Genomic DNA, 15,383 nt, shown 5'->3' with positions numbered 1-15,383 from the left:
AATGGCTCGAATCTGAACAATAGCATGATGAGAGAATTGTGTGAAAGCTTCAAGATTGAACATCACAACTCTTCGCCTTATAGGCCAAAGATGAATGGAGCTGTTGAAGCAGCAAATAAGAACATTAAGAAAATTGTGCAAAAGATGGTTGTTACGTACAAGGACTGGCATGAGATGCTCCCATTTGCTTTGCATGGGTACCGTACATCTGTTCGTACTTCAACAGGGGCGACTCCCTTTTCTTTGGTTTATGGCATGGAAGCAGTGCTCCCTATTGAGGTTGAGATTCCATCATTGAGAATTTTAATGGAAACCAAGTTATCTGAGGCTGAATGGTGTCAGAGCAGGTTTGATCAATTGAATTTGATAGAAGAAAAGAGAATGACGGCTTTATGCCATGGTCAATTATACCAGAAAAGAATGAAGAAAGCATTTGATAAGAAGGTTCGACCTCGTGTATTCAGAGAAGGCGACCTCGTGCTCAAAAGGATCTTGTCTTTCACCTCTGATTCAAGGGGCAAGTGGACTCCTAATTTTGAAGGACCATATGTTGTTAAGAAAGCCTTCTCTGGCGGTGCATTAATTCTTGCAACTATGGATGGAGAAGAGCTCCCACGTCCCGTGAATGCTGATGTAGTCAAGAAATACTTCGCCTAAATAATAAAAGAACAGCTCGCTAAGTTGAAAACCCGAAAGGGCGGCTTAGGCAAAAAAGAGCGTCTCGGTGGATTGAAAACCCGAAAGGGCGATCCAGGCAAAAATTAGAGACATAAACAGAATAAAATACCCGGTGGACTGAAAACCCAAAAGGGCGGTCCAGGCAAAAGTTAGGGATTCATGGCAAGTAACTACATCAGACAAGACTTGATCATCAGCAGTCATCTGTTTATCATGAAGAAGTTCGACACTTTTCAACGGAAGCCTTTGCTCAGGAATTCCCAGTTGAGAGAGAGGATGGGGTCATTACATTTCAATGTACCTTTTCCCCAAAATTACCACTTTCCAAACTTTGTAATAATCTATGGGGTCTTGTCTTTTGCAGGCTACCATTCCATTAAAAAAGTTTGAGCCTTTATCTTTTATTGGCAATCTTATTTCTTTCATATCTCTCAAAATGTCATTTATTGTTGATAGTAATTTTTGAAACAAAGAGATAATTGATTTCAACAAAATCCTTTTGAAAATTATAAAAGAATTTTTACTTTGATTCATGAGTGCATTACAAGGAATGGATATGTTGATGTATTCATATGCAGAAGAACGTATTACACTCAATATACCTTTGGCCTGGTTCGAGTTTGGTTTAGAACTCAACTACGGTGTTCTCTCAGCTTCAATATTCCCTAGTGTTGGGTAGCATATATTCTGAAGCCATCGAAAGATTGCTAGCAGTTTCTGCTTTGGTGTTCAGCCTGGGACATGCTTGATTATGTCATCTTCGTACACCATCTCTTTCTACCTTCAGTGGAACGTTGGTAGTTCACCTTCAGTGGAACGTTGGTGTATTTTGTTATCTTCATCGTCAGTGGTACGTCGATGTATTTCTCTTCAATGCCTTCAGTGGAACGTTGGTAGTTCACCTTCAGTGGAACGTTGGTGTATTTTGTTATCTTCATCGTCAGTGGTACGTCGATGTATTTCTCTTCAATACCTTCAGTGGAACGTTGGTAGTTCACCTTCAGTGGAACGTTGGTGTATTTTGTTATCTTCATCGTCAGTGGTACGTCGATGTATTTCTCTTCAATACCTTCAGTGGAACGTTGGTAGTTCACCTTCAGTGGAACGTTGGTGTATTTTGTTATCTTCATCGTCAGTGGTACGTCGATGTATCTGAAGGATAGAAAAACACTTAGAAAGGGGGGGTTTGAATAAGTGTAGCTTTAAAAACTTGACAGATAAAAATAAATTGCACAGTTATTTTTATCCTGGTTCGTTGTTAACTAAACTACTCCAGTCCACCCCCGCAGAGATGATTTACCTCAACTGAGGATTTAATCCACTAATCGCACGGATTACAATGGTTCTCCACTTAGTCAGCAACTAAGTCTTCCAGAGTCTTCTGATCACACACTGATCACTCCAGGAACAACTGCTTAGATACCCTCTAAGACTTTCTAGGGTATTCTGATCCACACGATCACTCTAGTTACAACCTGCTTAGATACCCTCTAAGACTTCCTAGAGTATTCTGATCCACACGATCACTCTAGTTCCTTACAACTTAATGTAATCAATTCTAAGAGTATTACAATTGCTTCTTAAAAGCTATAATCACAAACTGTGATATTTCTCTTAACGTTTAAGCTTAATCTCACTAATATATTACAACAGCAATGTAGTGAGCTTTGATGAAGATGAAGATTCTGAGCTTTGAATAGAACAGAAATTCAGCAAGTTAATATGAGTTGTTTTTTTCAGAATCGTTAACCTTGCTTCTCATCAGAACTTCATATTTATAGGCGTTGGAGAAGATGACCTGTCATACCCCAAATTTGTCCTACCCCTTAATTTCTAACTGGCTTTAGCTTCATAATCTCATGTACATACCTCCCATTAGGTCATCAACATAACTCATGCATCATAAATAAACAAATTGGCATGGAATCGAGGATCTTGGAAGATTAGGGTTCCATATGAATCAAGCAAGATTGTTTCAATAAAAATCCTTCAAAGCCAGGGACTGAGGCTTGCTTCTTTGGGTTTGTGATCATCACAGTTATGGTTGTACTTTTCCTTAGGGACTTCTCTTCAAGGTATTCTATTGATATGGTCATCTCAAGTGGTATGTGATTTCATTATGTCTTTCTATCGGGCTCTAGTCAAAAGCTATGAATTTGGATCTTAAATTCTTACTCATAGAAAGTGATGTGCTTCCTCATGCTTGTGATCTCCAATTGGATTTATGGGGTTTGGTCTTGGGCAACATCTTAATACTTGGGCTTATTCACTAGACGAAGATTGATTCATGTTGCTATGTGTGCTTATAAGTCATTTACTTTGAAGTTCCTGCAAGATTTTGTGGAAAAATATGGTCTTATGTCACATGTGAAGGCTTTGGTTTATCACTCATCATTATTCAAAGTTCATTTAGAGACCACCAAAATTTCAAAGAACCAATACATCCATCAATCATTTTCAACACAAACATCATTCAAATTCAAATATCCATACAATTCCAATCCAAGATATATTCCAAGAGGGTACTCATCAAGGCTTTGTGACTCCATTCAAGAATCATTCATATTTCATCCATGAGAAGGATATCCATTCAAGTTTATCACAAATCAAATACAAAAATCCATCATCCATTACACCATTCAAATTCTTTACAAGATTACACAAGAGTATGCCAAAAAATAAAATAATAATCAAAGCCTATAGTGCCCTTCTCTTGAAATTCTTCATGCTATCAATGTCCATTCAATATGCTGCCCTGCTACAAAACCTCACTCACTTTGCTTCAAAAAAAAAGGACCATGCAGCTTAACATCACCATTTGAACCTGCAAACAGTTCCAAACCATTTCGGTAAACCAAACTGCACCGCCAGCCCTGCAAACCAGTTCAGATCTGCACCAAAACAAAGACCGGCCTCAGCATTTCATCACAAAAGTTCAAACAGTTCTACTCACAATTCTAAGCAAGCTTCATTAGTCATAACACTAATCCCATTCTTCACCATATTCATACAATCATGTTGCAGCCACCCAAACCCATCCACTTAACCTGCAACATTCAAACAAAAAAGCAAAGAAAAAGCAGTATCACCTTTTCAAGACACTCGAAACCGAACCAGTTTGCAACAGGAATTCTGGCCATAAATTATCAGTGAATTAGTTTGACATCCACGCCTTCAAATGACTCTGCATCCAACAGCATAACAAAAGAATCAAACCACATGATTTAAGAGCTCAAAACAATGACATTCATTCATCATGTGAGATACAAAGTTACGGTCACCAAAAATCCACTCGAAAGCTATCAACAAAAAAATCAGAAGAGAAAAATTCCTCAATTTCTAGCTGCAACCCTGTATACAATTCAGAAAAACCCAATTCAATTATGCTTCCATGTTCAAATACATTCAGACAAGGCTCAGCTAACATGGTTCACTACATTAATTTTCAATTCTCATTTAACAATCAAAATTGAACTCTATATTTCTAACCTGCTTCCTAACTACTAACAGAACTGTAACTATCCCTAACAACCTTCAAAACCAACATTTCCACCCTAACCGACTTCTAACCGACACCTAACTGTCAAAGCAGAATTCATTTCACCATATAACAAACTTCAAACTACCATTCAACTCTAAGCTAACAGAACCTTATAACCAACTCCAACAGAATTAACTACCACCTATAACCAACTAACAGAAAGCAATTGAATCAGAGCAGAAAGTAACAGAAATCAGAAATATCACTAACCTCTATATAACCTGCAATCAGCCACCATTTCAGTTTTTTAGACACCATCTTCTCCTCCCCTCATCTCATCCTTCACCATTGCTCTGCTTCCTCTCAGAATATTCATCATCTTCACCATTACTTCTCAATCATCTCTCGACACCTTCAATTCTCCTCCACTCTCTATTCTTGAAACTCCTATTCAATCTCCAGAAAATCGAAGAGAAGAATTGGCATAACAGAAAAAGGAGAAGAGAGTTTCAGAACAGAAATCGGTAACAGAAAATACTCTCACCTGTAACAAACTCAGAATGATTCGCTCTTGAATCTTCATCCTTCGCTTCTTCAATCTCGCTGAATTCATGCTTCAATCGCATACGCTGCATCTCTCATCATCATCATCATCATCATCATCTCTGCTGCGAAGAAGAAGAATTAACAGAAGAAAAGAAGAGAGAACCGATCGAAACTTTGAATCGAGTCGAAGCCGAGAGATTCAAATCGGAGACAGACTGAGTGAGAGTTCAAACCGGGAAGAAAAGTGTGAGAAGACCATCGTGGCGTTGTCATCGCGGGGGCGCTGCGAGTATCGCCGGAGAGGGAGAGATAGCCGCCGCCGTTTCACGTCTGCGACTTCGCGAGGGAGAGAGGAGAGGACCTATCGAAACTCCTAATCGGAGACTGAGAATGAGGTAGAGTGGCCGGACGATGTTGCGTGTCTGATCGGAGAAGAAAGATTCTCCACCGTGCCTTCACCGTCGCCGCGAGTTCGTTGGGGAAAGGAAGGAGAGCGTGAAGAAGTTGAATCGTCACAATTCAAGTAACCCTATTTCCCCTTTTTTAATTTTGATTAAAGTATTTTAATTAATTGAATAAAACTGATTTAATTATCATTAATTAGGGATTAAGTGAATTAACTCCTTGATTAGATGCTGTTATTTGACATATTAATGATCTGAATCTGGATCTATGCTTTGGGCCATACGAAATTGTTATTTCCACCCCTAGAATAAGGCCCAACACGCGCCCTAGTGTAAATCCAAAGCATTTCATTTCGCTTCTGCACCCCCCTGTGTTGTTAAATTTGTTCCCTTTTGCAATTTGTTTCCCTTCTAACTTTTGCTTGGTTAATCAATTTTGGCTCAAATAAAAAATAAATAAAAATAGATTTTAAGTAGGATTTTGTGTGTATATAATTTTGATATTTTTTGTAGATTTTTAGAATTTGCTTGGCTATTTTTAATAAATCATTTACTTTAGTATGTTCATGTTTCTTTCGGTTTTGATAGATTTCGCAAAGTGATTTCGTTTAACACCTTAGGATCAGAATTTAATCACTATTTTTTGTATGGTTACTGTAGACTAATTCATGATAATGTGTATAAAAAATAAGTTCCTAATTCTTTGTTTTGACTGGTATTTGGTTAGCTTTGTTTAACTCGATTAATATGCGTTTCTAATAGTTATTTGTGACGTTTGTGCTCTCAAATTGAAATGCATTCATGAAACAATGTTGGTTCCCTTTTGTACATATAACTAGGGATGTCTAGAAGTCCTAAGACCTGGAATTGAAAATTTTAAATCATGTTTTCCCGTTTTACTCGATTTTTCTTTCTCACATGTAAATAACTTGTTTTTGGTTGACGATTGCACCGTGACTTGTACAAATGACCCGTAATTTTGTGTGGAACTTCATGGCATGACTTTGTGGTTGTTTAGGCATCTAGTAGAGGCTATTTGCTACTGATTTGTACCATTTGATTGCATGTTTCTAACTTCATTCACAATTTGAAACCGTTTAGCTAGTATTAACCTAGTGTTGTCTAGTTTTGGTTAGAGTTTTGTATTGCTTCATGCTAATTGACTAATATAGATTAACATAGGATATTGGAACTAAATGAATGAGTTTGCTACTGACTTCAAGCTTAGGCCATGTGTTCACTTGCTTTTGCTTTGATTAATTGATGTTTGTCCGCTAATTGGTAGATAACGACGCATGCGATACTTTGGTAACTTCTTGTGGATATTTTTGTACGATACCGTGATGCTTTTGTATTTGATTTGGGACATTCAATCCCTTGTTTTGCTACTGACTTGGGGCTTCTCTCTCTTGTTTCCATGCTTAGCCTCTCATTCCTTGCTTTGATGTTGCTTATTCCTTACTATTGCTTGCCATGTTCCCTTAGACTCTTCCTTCTTTGTTAAGAGGAATTGAGATAGGATAGTTATCCTTGACCTTAGGGCCATTAGTAGATTAGAATAACATAGATTAGAATGGTAGATCTAGTTCCCTTTTGCATTCTTTTTCTTCTTCAACTCTTTAAAACATTAATAAACGGAAGATGCGAATCACATTAAACGAGTGATTGAGAAATGAGTGGGATTCATTCCCTAATCTATTTCTCAATCGCTTAGTGGCATAGAAACGAGTGGGATTCATTCCCTAATCTGTTTCTCGGTCGCTACTTAATGGGAGAGAAACGAGTGGGATTCATTCCCTAATCTGTTTCTCAAACATTAATTAATGGGAGAGAAACGAGTGAGATTCATTCTCTAATCTGTTTCTCAAACATTACATAATGGGATGGAAGTGAATGGGATTCATTCCCTAATCTGCTTCTCGATCATTATACATTTTATGTGATTCGAATCGTGAAGTAAACTCCCCTTAAAAAAAACACACAATCAAAAAACGCATAAAACATCTAACAATGGTTCAGACTAAAGCAAAGTAGAGAAAGTGGTGAGTGGCCCGGTATTGGGAACTGTTCACCACTCATCTACCCTAAAAGACACAAACCAATCATTTCTTTTCCTTTTGCCTCGTTGGCACCTAAGGGCAATGTCATTTCCGTTTGTACGCATCGTAGGTCGTCCCTTATGCAAGAACGTGAACGTTGACTCCGCCCAATTAAAAAATACAAAAACAAACAGAAAATCGTGAGCCGAGCTACGGTAACTCTGATTCCTGAAAAGGATACGTAGGCAGCGGGGTAGGGCCCGTGCGAGTACAATTCTTCTTTTCCCTACATTTTGCATTCATTTCGCATTTAGACATAGACATAGTTATACACCCTTTAGATAGAAACAAACATAGGTGGATACCATCGAGTACGATGGGCGTGAGGGGTGCTAATACCTTCCCCTTGCGTAACCGACTCCCGTACCTTGATTCTCTGGTCGCGAAACCTTGTTCTTTCCTTTGTTAGGTTTTCTGATATTCCTTTCCCTTATGGGATAAATATATTGGTGGCGACTCTGTTCATTTTTCGCGAGCGTGCGACAGCTGGCGACTCTGCTGGGGACGTTGCTAGACCTGTTGCTGGTCCATCCTTAGTGAGTCGATCCTAGCCTATCCGTTTGTTTGTTTATTTACTGGGTGTTTATTTGTTTTTATGTCTATACCTTGTATATATGTTTGCATGTTTACTTTTCTGCTTGCATATCATGTTTATTTCTGTTTGCACATCATGCATATGGATTATATTCTGTGTTCCTTGGGGTCTTCTGTTCTGTTTTGCAGGTTGGGTGGGATGTTCTATGAGGTAAAAGGCCCAATACCCAGGCCAGAGTGACACATAGGATACCTAGGATAGAGTGGATAGTCATGACGCCAACAGAATGTCAGGTTCTGTTGATTGCGATCATGAGACCCACGACCAGTCGAGGTTCAAATGAAATACCGTTGTTGGCATGTATTTGCGACAATGATGGTATTTCAGGAGAACTGATAACGCTGGAAGCCATTGACCTACCCTGACCTAGACTACACCTGTGAGTGGGGTGGGATATACATGACAGGTACTGTTGGTGACTATTCTGTTCTGTTGGTGACTATTGGTTTTCCTGGTATTCAAAAAGGTGTCGGACCTTTGATCCTGTGACATTTGACCTGTATCAGTTATTCAGAGGATTGTGCAGTGGTTACTAAGATTATATGGACCGTTGATCCCATGCCTTTGCATTGCATAACATCATTGTTTTATCCACTCCATTTATGAAAGATCCTAAAGTCTATTTCCAAAAAAAAGGGGAATAAAAAAGAAAAGAAAAGAAAAGAAAAGATATGTAAAAGAAAAGGAAATAGAAAAGCAAAAAAGAAAAGAAAAGATATTCTATACAAAAGAGAAGCTTCGATTCCAAAAAAGAAAGATGAAAGTGTGGGAAAAGACTTTAGGATCTCTCATAAATGAAACATGCATTCATACTATCATGCATTTCATGGTTCTATCAGAAGCTTGTGAGGGCCTTTTCTACTCAGACTTTGACATCAACAAGACAATTGGCTTCTTACCGCTATGTGCTCAAAAGTTAACATCGGAACAACTTTGTGGGGTTTTGACTGAGATAAGAATGGAAATGGAGATTGACATGAATCAATGTATGAAGTCTCTTCAAGTTTTTCTCTTAGACACGAAGAGTTGAGACAAGTTCCTCAGAAGCCAAATGCAAAGGTTTATCTCATCCCACGAGGAGATCTTATGGATTCAAATGTCTGAAGCATAGTTGAGATTCCTATCACTCTTAAGGAGGAAACACATCATGAGAACAATTTGATCATTGAAGTCTCCAAGTTTCTGAGTACTGAAATTGACAAAAGGTTCCACCTCTTGGAGATAAGTTTGGAAGCCATAAAAATTCGTGACTCCAATGATTTAGATATTGTTGGTTTGTGCCTGATGTCAAAAAGAAAACTGCAAGGGTCATTTACTCACTCCAGATGGTTTGGATATTGAAGCTAAGTTGGTAATCATCTCGTATGCATGTGTTGAAGTTGCTTGGGGCTCCCGATCGAGGGATAAGCAAGACCTGGTCTATCTTGAGCATCGTGCCATTTGCATTGCTCGAATCCCTTAAAAGCATTACAAATTCCTATGTGACTTCGTCAGAATCTTCTTCCGTGTGATAATCAGGAGTGTTCTTCACAATGCTTCTCATCCTCAAGGCTCTACTTCATATATCAGTTACCTTTTCTCATGATTTCCTTCTCAGTGGCCCTTGCTTGTTAACAGAGAGAAAAATATAAGAAACAAATTGATGGCCTTATGCCCAGTTGCTTCCTCGTTTGTCAGAACTTCAATCGGTTAAGATACGAATATTGGGTTTTCTTCACCACAAGTAGCTCTCTTGAGTTGATGATCATACAAGATTCTTCCCGTTTATGATGGCGATTACTACTCTAGCAACTATGCTTGGGGCTCCCGATTGAGGGATAAGCAAGACGTACTCTTATCTTGAGCATTGCATCACTCGCATTGCTCGAATCCCTAAAGTGAGGCAAAAATTTACAACTCATGGGTGACTTCGTTAGAGTTTTCTGTTGAAGTAATCTGAAGTGTTTGGAAGGAACGCATGACAATGCTAAGTGACCACCATGCTGGAGCACAAAGCCATTCAACTGACGACTGTATGTCATTCAGAGACAAGGTACATGACATGGCTGATTCATATCACGTTCATTCCAAGAGGTTTACGCACAAACTGAAGTCTCAAGTGAGTACCAAAATTGCAGAAAGTATTTGAGAGCAATAAGTCCAGACGGAGTCAAGTCTCCTCAACAATGGCGGCCATTTAGTTTCTTTATTGCATTCTCATTTGTAACATTTCATTGTTTGTTTAAGCATTTATAGCATGTAAAAACTTGTTAATTTCTGAATGAAAATCATAATACATTGTTTATGTTCGTCTTGAAGTAATCCATTCGTTATCACTCATAAAATGTTTTTGGCATTACGATACCAACTTTATTAATCCCTTGCTTAGGCAAAGAGCGGAGGGAGAATGATGAAAAATAAAAATGCAAAATCTCTAATCATGTGTTTTTGAATAAAAACCCTACTGAGGATGTACAGGCATTATTTCAGATCCCCAAACACCGGAGATATAAGGGAGATAGACCCTCGTCAACCCCTTTGAGCCTTGAAGTAGGAGTTTCTTTTCTAATCATAAAAAACCCTTATTTTAACCTTGGGGCAGGGTAGTGTTCATTTAACTTGATCGAGTGTTCAAAACTCACCAAAAGGTGCACATAAGGGTACAACAATGGTTATCCTTCAAAAGGTTGAGGAATTTCAAAACCGCAATGATTATCCTTATTCCATCAAGAGGTCAAAAGAGGACGATGCCTCAATGGTTATCCCTCATCAATCAGAGAATGAGGCAGTCACAATATTTCAAACAAATCGAGAGCAACGCGATATCACACGACTTGTTCAAAAAAGGAGAATAAAAAAAAAAAGAGCCCGCTAAGTCAATAACATGAAAATAAGTGACTTAGGCAAGAGTTAGGGCATCCCGCTGGACTCCAAAATAAAATTCAAGAGAATTTGTCCAGGCAAAAGTTAGGGAAAGCAGAAGCGAAAAATAAGGATTACAAAATAAAAATCCTTATCAAAAGAACAAAGTCGTGTGATCAGACACCAAAAATGCAAGGTGAAGTGACTGCCGTGTCCAAAAAACCTCATTGATTCCTCAACCATCCCAAATTCCTTGTGAGGAATGAACACTCATGTCGAGTTAATGGAACCTAGGAATGGAGAACATCACGAAGGGGGTGGGTACCAAATAATTTTGAGCCTAAAAACCTTTGTTTTCTGAAAACCGTGAACCTGGCCAAGTTACAACCCTTAAAAGTCCTAATTGAAGTAGGGTTTATTTTGAAAGCACACTCCGATGAGATAGTGTTTAACTGACTCCCAATGAAGCGTGACACATATCCATGTTGGTATCGTATGCCTGCTTTATCTTCCATATGCAAAAATCGAGGTTGTATCAACTAGTGATTCATTCACAAGAGGTCGCAACCTCATTCCACTAAAATGTTTTAAAACTTCAAGACTAACATACGCTTTGCATTAGAATTATCATTCTTAGAATTAACATTCTTTTGCATACAAAACATCTGCTTAAACATCAAAAATTTCAGGATGAGAATCATTGAGTAACTTGATCATGTCAAAGTACAAGAGACTTGAGAACTCCGAGGAGGAAAGGCTAATCATCTTAAATGTTGACCATCAAGGGGCAAGTTATCCAAAGAACTCCGTTGGGCATGAACAGTTAATACTTTCCTTGATTACCTTGAGGGGAAGAGTTTGAAGACTCTGTTGAGCGTGGTAAAGTTGTTTCCATATTTGTTTGACTTCAAAACAATGAAAGCTTGAGGATTCTAGTAAGATTTACCTAATCAGGGGCAATTGAATCAAGGTTTGACCTCTCAAATTCAGCATATCTGGGACAATCAGGTCGATAAATCTCTTCAAGCTTTGACCAATCTGGGGCAATCACGTCGAGGAAGCTCTCTTGAGTTCAACCAATCTGGGGCAGTTACGTCGAGATTCGACTAATCTCTTCAAGGATCCTTTAGGGAAATTTCCTTCATGGGTCATGAAACATGGGGCATAATCTTTTGAGCTATTTTGTTCTCTCCCCAACCATAGGAGTTTATTTCTCCTGGAAACTTGGTCTCTCCCCAAGCACGGAGTTTATTTCTCCCGAGAGTTTGTTCCATTTCTCAAGCATAGGAGTTTATTTCTCCTAAGAGTTGTTCTACTTCCCTAACCAAGGCTCTTTACCTGAATTTCTCATCCCCGACATGGTGAATCGAGGGAATCTCCTCAAGTTGAAAATCCTCCAAGCAGTGGCACATGGTGAGAAGTCAGAAATTATTCTTCAAGTCAAAGAAGGGGCATCTTACAAATCAAAGTCCAATATCTATTGGCACCTCAACATGGTCCTTAACACTAAGGGGATTCTCCCTGGTGTTTACCTCACTAATGCCTTTATTTGGCACTCTGCATATAGTATTCACTGCATATAGCATTGCATCCTCAAAAGCGTAGCATATCCGTCAAAGCGGATCATTGCGCCATGGAAAAATTCAAACATGCATACAAAGCATAAGCCAGATAATACAAATCAGCCCTCAATCAGGACAACGATACTTCCCCACATAAAAAATGTCCTTACAAACTCCATTTGATATCTGCTACTACATCACAAATCTCCTCAAACCATGGTGCCAATACCTGGTATCCTCAATCCCCAAAAGAAGTCTCATGTTCTCTCCCCAATGTGGATCGGATACAATGTCTTTCTTCGTCAGAATCGTTGTCTCCGAGGTTATTTCCCGTATGCTGCGTGCAGATTAGAGCGTGAATGAGGGTGGGCATTCAACCCATCTCATTTTTCAATCGTTTGAATAATCATACTTGGTGTGTGGCAATTCGAACGATTGCCGCTCTCGAAGAGTTACTCCCCGCCTTTGGCCTGAGGGATTAATGTAATTCTTATGCTTCACAAGCATCGATATCTCCGTGATCTCCAATGGTTACTATCATCTTCTTGTCGAGTCTAGTCGTTACGAGTCTTGTCGTGGTTATTTCCCGTGTGTTGCGTGCAAATTAGAGTGCGAATGAGGGTGGGCATTCAACCCATCTCATTATTCAATCGTTTGAATAAACCATACTTGGTGTGTGGCAATTCGAACGATTGCCACTCTTGAAGAGTTACACCCCGCCTTTGGCCTGAGGGATCAATGTAACTCTTATGCTTCGTCAGCATCAATATCCCCGTAATCCCCCGTGGGTACTGTCATCTTATTGCCGAGCCTAGTCGTCCCTAATCTCCGTGATCCCTTCCCTCGTACGGGAAATTTTTTCAGATCCAACCCCTGTGTTGTGCGTCCCCCGCCTCTCGTCCAGGCACACCATTTTCAAATCCAAGTCCCAATCCCCAGTGGGTCCAATAGCCCAAAATCTTAAATCTAAATCTCCCTTTTGATGCTCGTCTGTGTCATCCTTTCGATACTCGTCTGTATCTCCCTTTTGATGCTCGTATGCGTCATTCTTTCGATACTCGTCTGTATCTCCTTTTGATGCTCGTCTGTGTCATTCTTTCGATACTCGTCTGTATCCTCCTTTTGATGCTCGTCTGTGTCATCCTTTCGATACTCGTCTGTATCTTCCTTTTGATGCTCGTATGTGTCATTCTTTCGATACTCGTCTGTATCTCCTTTTGATGCTCGTATGTGTCATTCTTTCGATACTCGTCTGTATCTCCTTTTGATGCTCGTATGTGTCATTCTTTCGATACTCGTCTGTATCTCCTTTTGATGCTCGTATGTGTCATTCTTTCGATACTCGTCTGTATCTCCTTTTGATGCTCGTATGTGTCATTCTTTCGATACTCGTCTGTATCTCCTTTTGATGCTCGTACGTGTCATTCTTTCGATACTCGTCTGTATCTCCTTTTGATGCTCGTATGTGTCATTCTTTCGATACTCGTCTGTATCTCCTTTTGATGCTCGTATGTGTCATTCTTTCGATACTCGTCTGTATCTCCTTTTGATGCTCGTACGTGTCATTCTTTCGATACTCGTCTGTATCTCCTTTTGATGCTCGTATGTGTCATTCTTTCGATACTCGTCTGTATCTCCTTTTGATGCTCGTATGTGTCATTCTGTCGATACTCGTCTGTATCTCCTTTTAATGCTCGTATGTGTCATTCCTTCGATACTCGTCTGTATCTCCTTTTGATGCTCGTATGTGTCATTCCTTCGATACTCGTCTGTATCTCCTTTTGATGCTCGTATGTGTCATTCTTTCTATACTCGTCTGTATCTCTTTTGATGCTCGTATGTGTCATTCTTTCGATACTCGTCTGTATCTCCTTTAAAACACTCGTCTATCTTACCTTCCCACCAGACATACTTCCGTTCCAACCACAGTTTCATATAATAATCACCTTCTTTGAGAACCTTGTATTGGCACCTTGGCTACGTTACAAGCTATCTCCATTCATCCAATTACTCACTGCAAATATTTCCACCAGAAAAAGAAAATTCTCTTTCCCCAGCAGATATCAAATACATATAATAAAGACAACAATCACACCAACTTCTCTTTAGGACAAATTTCTGGTACTTGGATATTTAATCTTCTTCTACCTCGAATGTTCGAAAGGCTAGCGCCAATCTCACCTTCAGGTTTAAGACGATTAAATAGGGGCAGCTGTCATACCCCAAATTTGTCCTACCCCTTAATTTCTAACTGGCTTTAGCTTCATAATCTCATGTACATACCTCCCATTAGGTCATCAACATAACTCATGCATCATAAATAAACAAATTGGCATGGAATCGAGGATCTTGGAAGATTAGGGTTCCATATGAATCAAGCAAGATTGTTTCAATAAAAATCCTTCAAAGCCAGGGACTGAGGCTTGCTTCTTTGGGTTTGTGATCATCACAGTTATGGTTGTACTTTTCCTTAGGGACTTCTCTTCAAGGTATTCTATTGATATGGTCATCTCAAGTGGTATGTGATTTCATTATGTCTTTCTATCGGGCTCTAGTCAAAAGCTATGAATTTGGATCTTAAATTCTTACTCATAGAAAGTGATGTGCTTCCTCATGCTTGTGATCTCCAATTGGATTTATGGGGTTTGGTCTTGGGCAACATCTTAATACTTGGGCTTATTCACTAGACGAAGATTGATTCATGTTGCTATGTGTGCTTATAAGTCATTTACTTTGAAGTTCCTGCAAGATTTTGTGGAAAAATATGGTCTTATGTCACATGTGAAGGCTTTGGTTTATCACTCATCATTATTCAAAGTTCATTTAGAGACCACCAAAATTTCAAAGAACCAATACATCCATCAATCATTTTCAACACAAACATCATTCAAATTCAAATATCCATACAATTCCAATCCAAGATATATTCCAAGAGGGTACTCATCAAGGCTTTGTGACTCCATTCAAGAATCATTCATATTTCATCCATGAGAAGGATATCCATTCAAGTTTATCACAAATCAAATACAAAAATCCATCATCCATTACACCATTCAAATTCTTTACAAGATTACACAAGAGTATGCCAAAAAATAAAATAATAATCAAAGCCTATAGTGCCCTTCTCTTGAAATTCTTCATGCTATCAATGTCCATTCAATATGCTGCCCTGCTACA

At 39.0% G+C, this 15,383-nt stretch overlaps 1 long non-coding RNA gene across 3 annotated transcripts; it reads right to left on the bottom strand.

Annotated features, from left to right (window-relative positions):
* Positions 1 to 3,263: 3,263 nt before the first annotated feature.
* On the bottom strand, positions 3,264 to 5,214 carry LOC131656703 (uncharacterized). Of its 3 annotated transcripts, none has more exons than XR_009300262.1 (5): positions 4,939 to 5,214; positions 4,704 to 4,827; positions 4,430 to 4,606; positions 3,768 to 3,862; positions 3,264 to 3,569 (listed from the first exon to the last, which is right to left on the bottom strand). It is a non-coding gene; the product is annotated as an uncharacterized LOC131656703 (long non-coding RNA). The 3 variants fall into 3 exon arrangements; XR_009300261.1 differs by having other exon boundaries at positions 4,430 to 4,615; positions 4,704 to 4,824; XR_009300260.1 differs by having other exon boundaries at positions 4,704 to 4,824.
* Between the last annotated feature and the right edge of the window lie 10,169 nt (positions 5,215 to 15,383).

This window comes from Vicia villosa, linkage group LG3 (assembly GCF_029867415.1).
Source record: "Vicia villosa cultivar HV-30 ecotype Madison, WI linkage group LG3, Vvil1.0, whole genome shotgun sequence".
NCBI lineage: Eukaryota > Viridiplantae > Streptophyta > Magnoliopsida > Fabales > Fabaceae > Vicia > Vicia villosa.
This window is presented reverse-complemented; position numbering and strand designations above follow the sequence as displayed.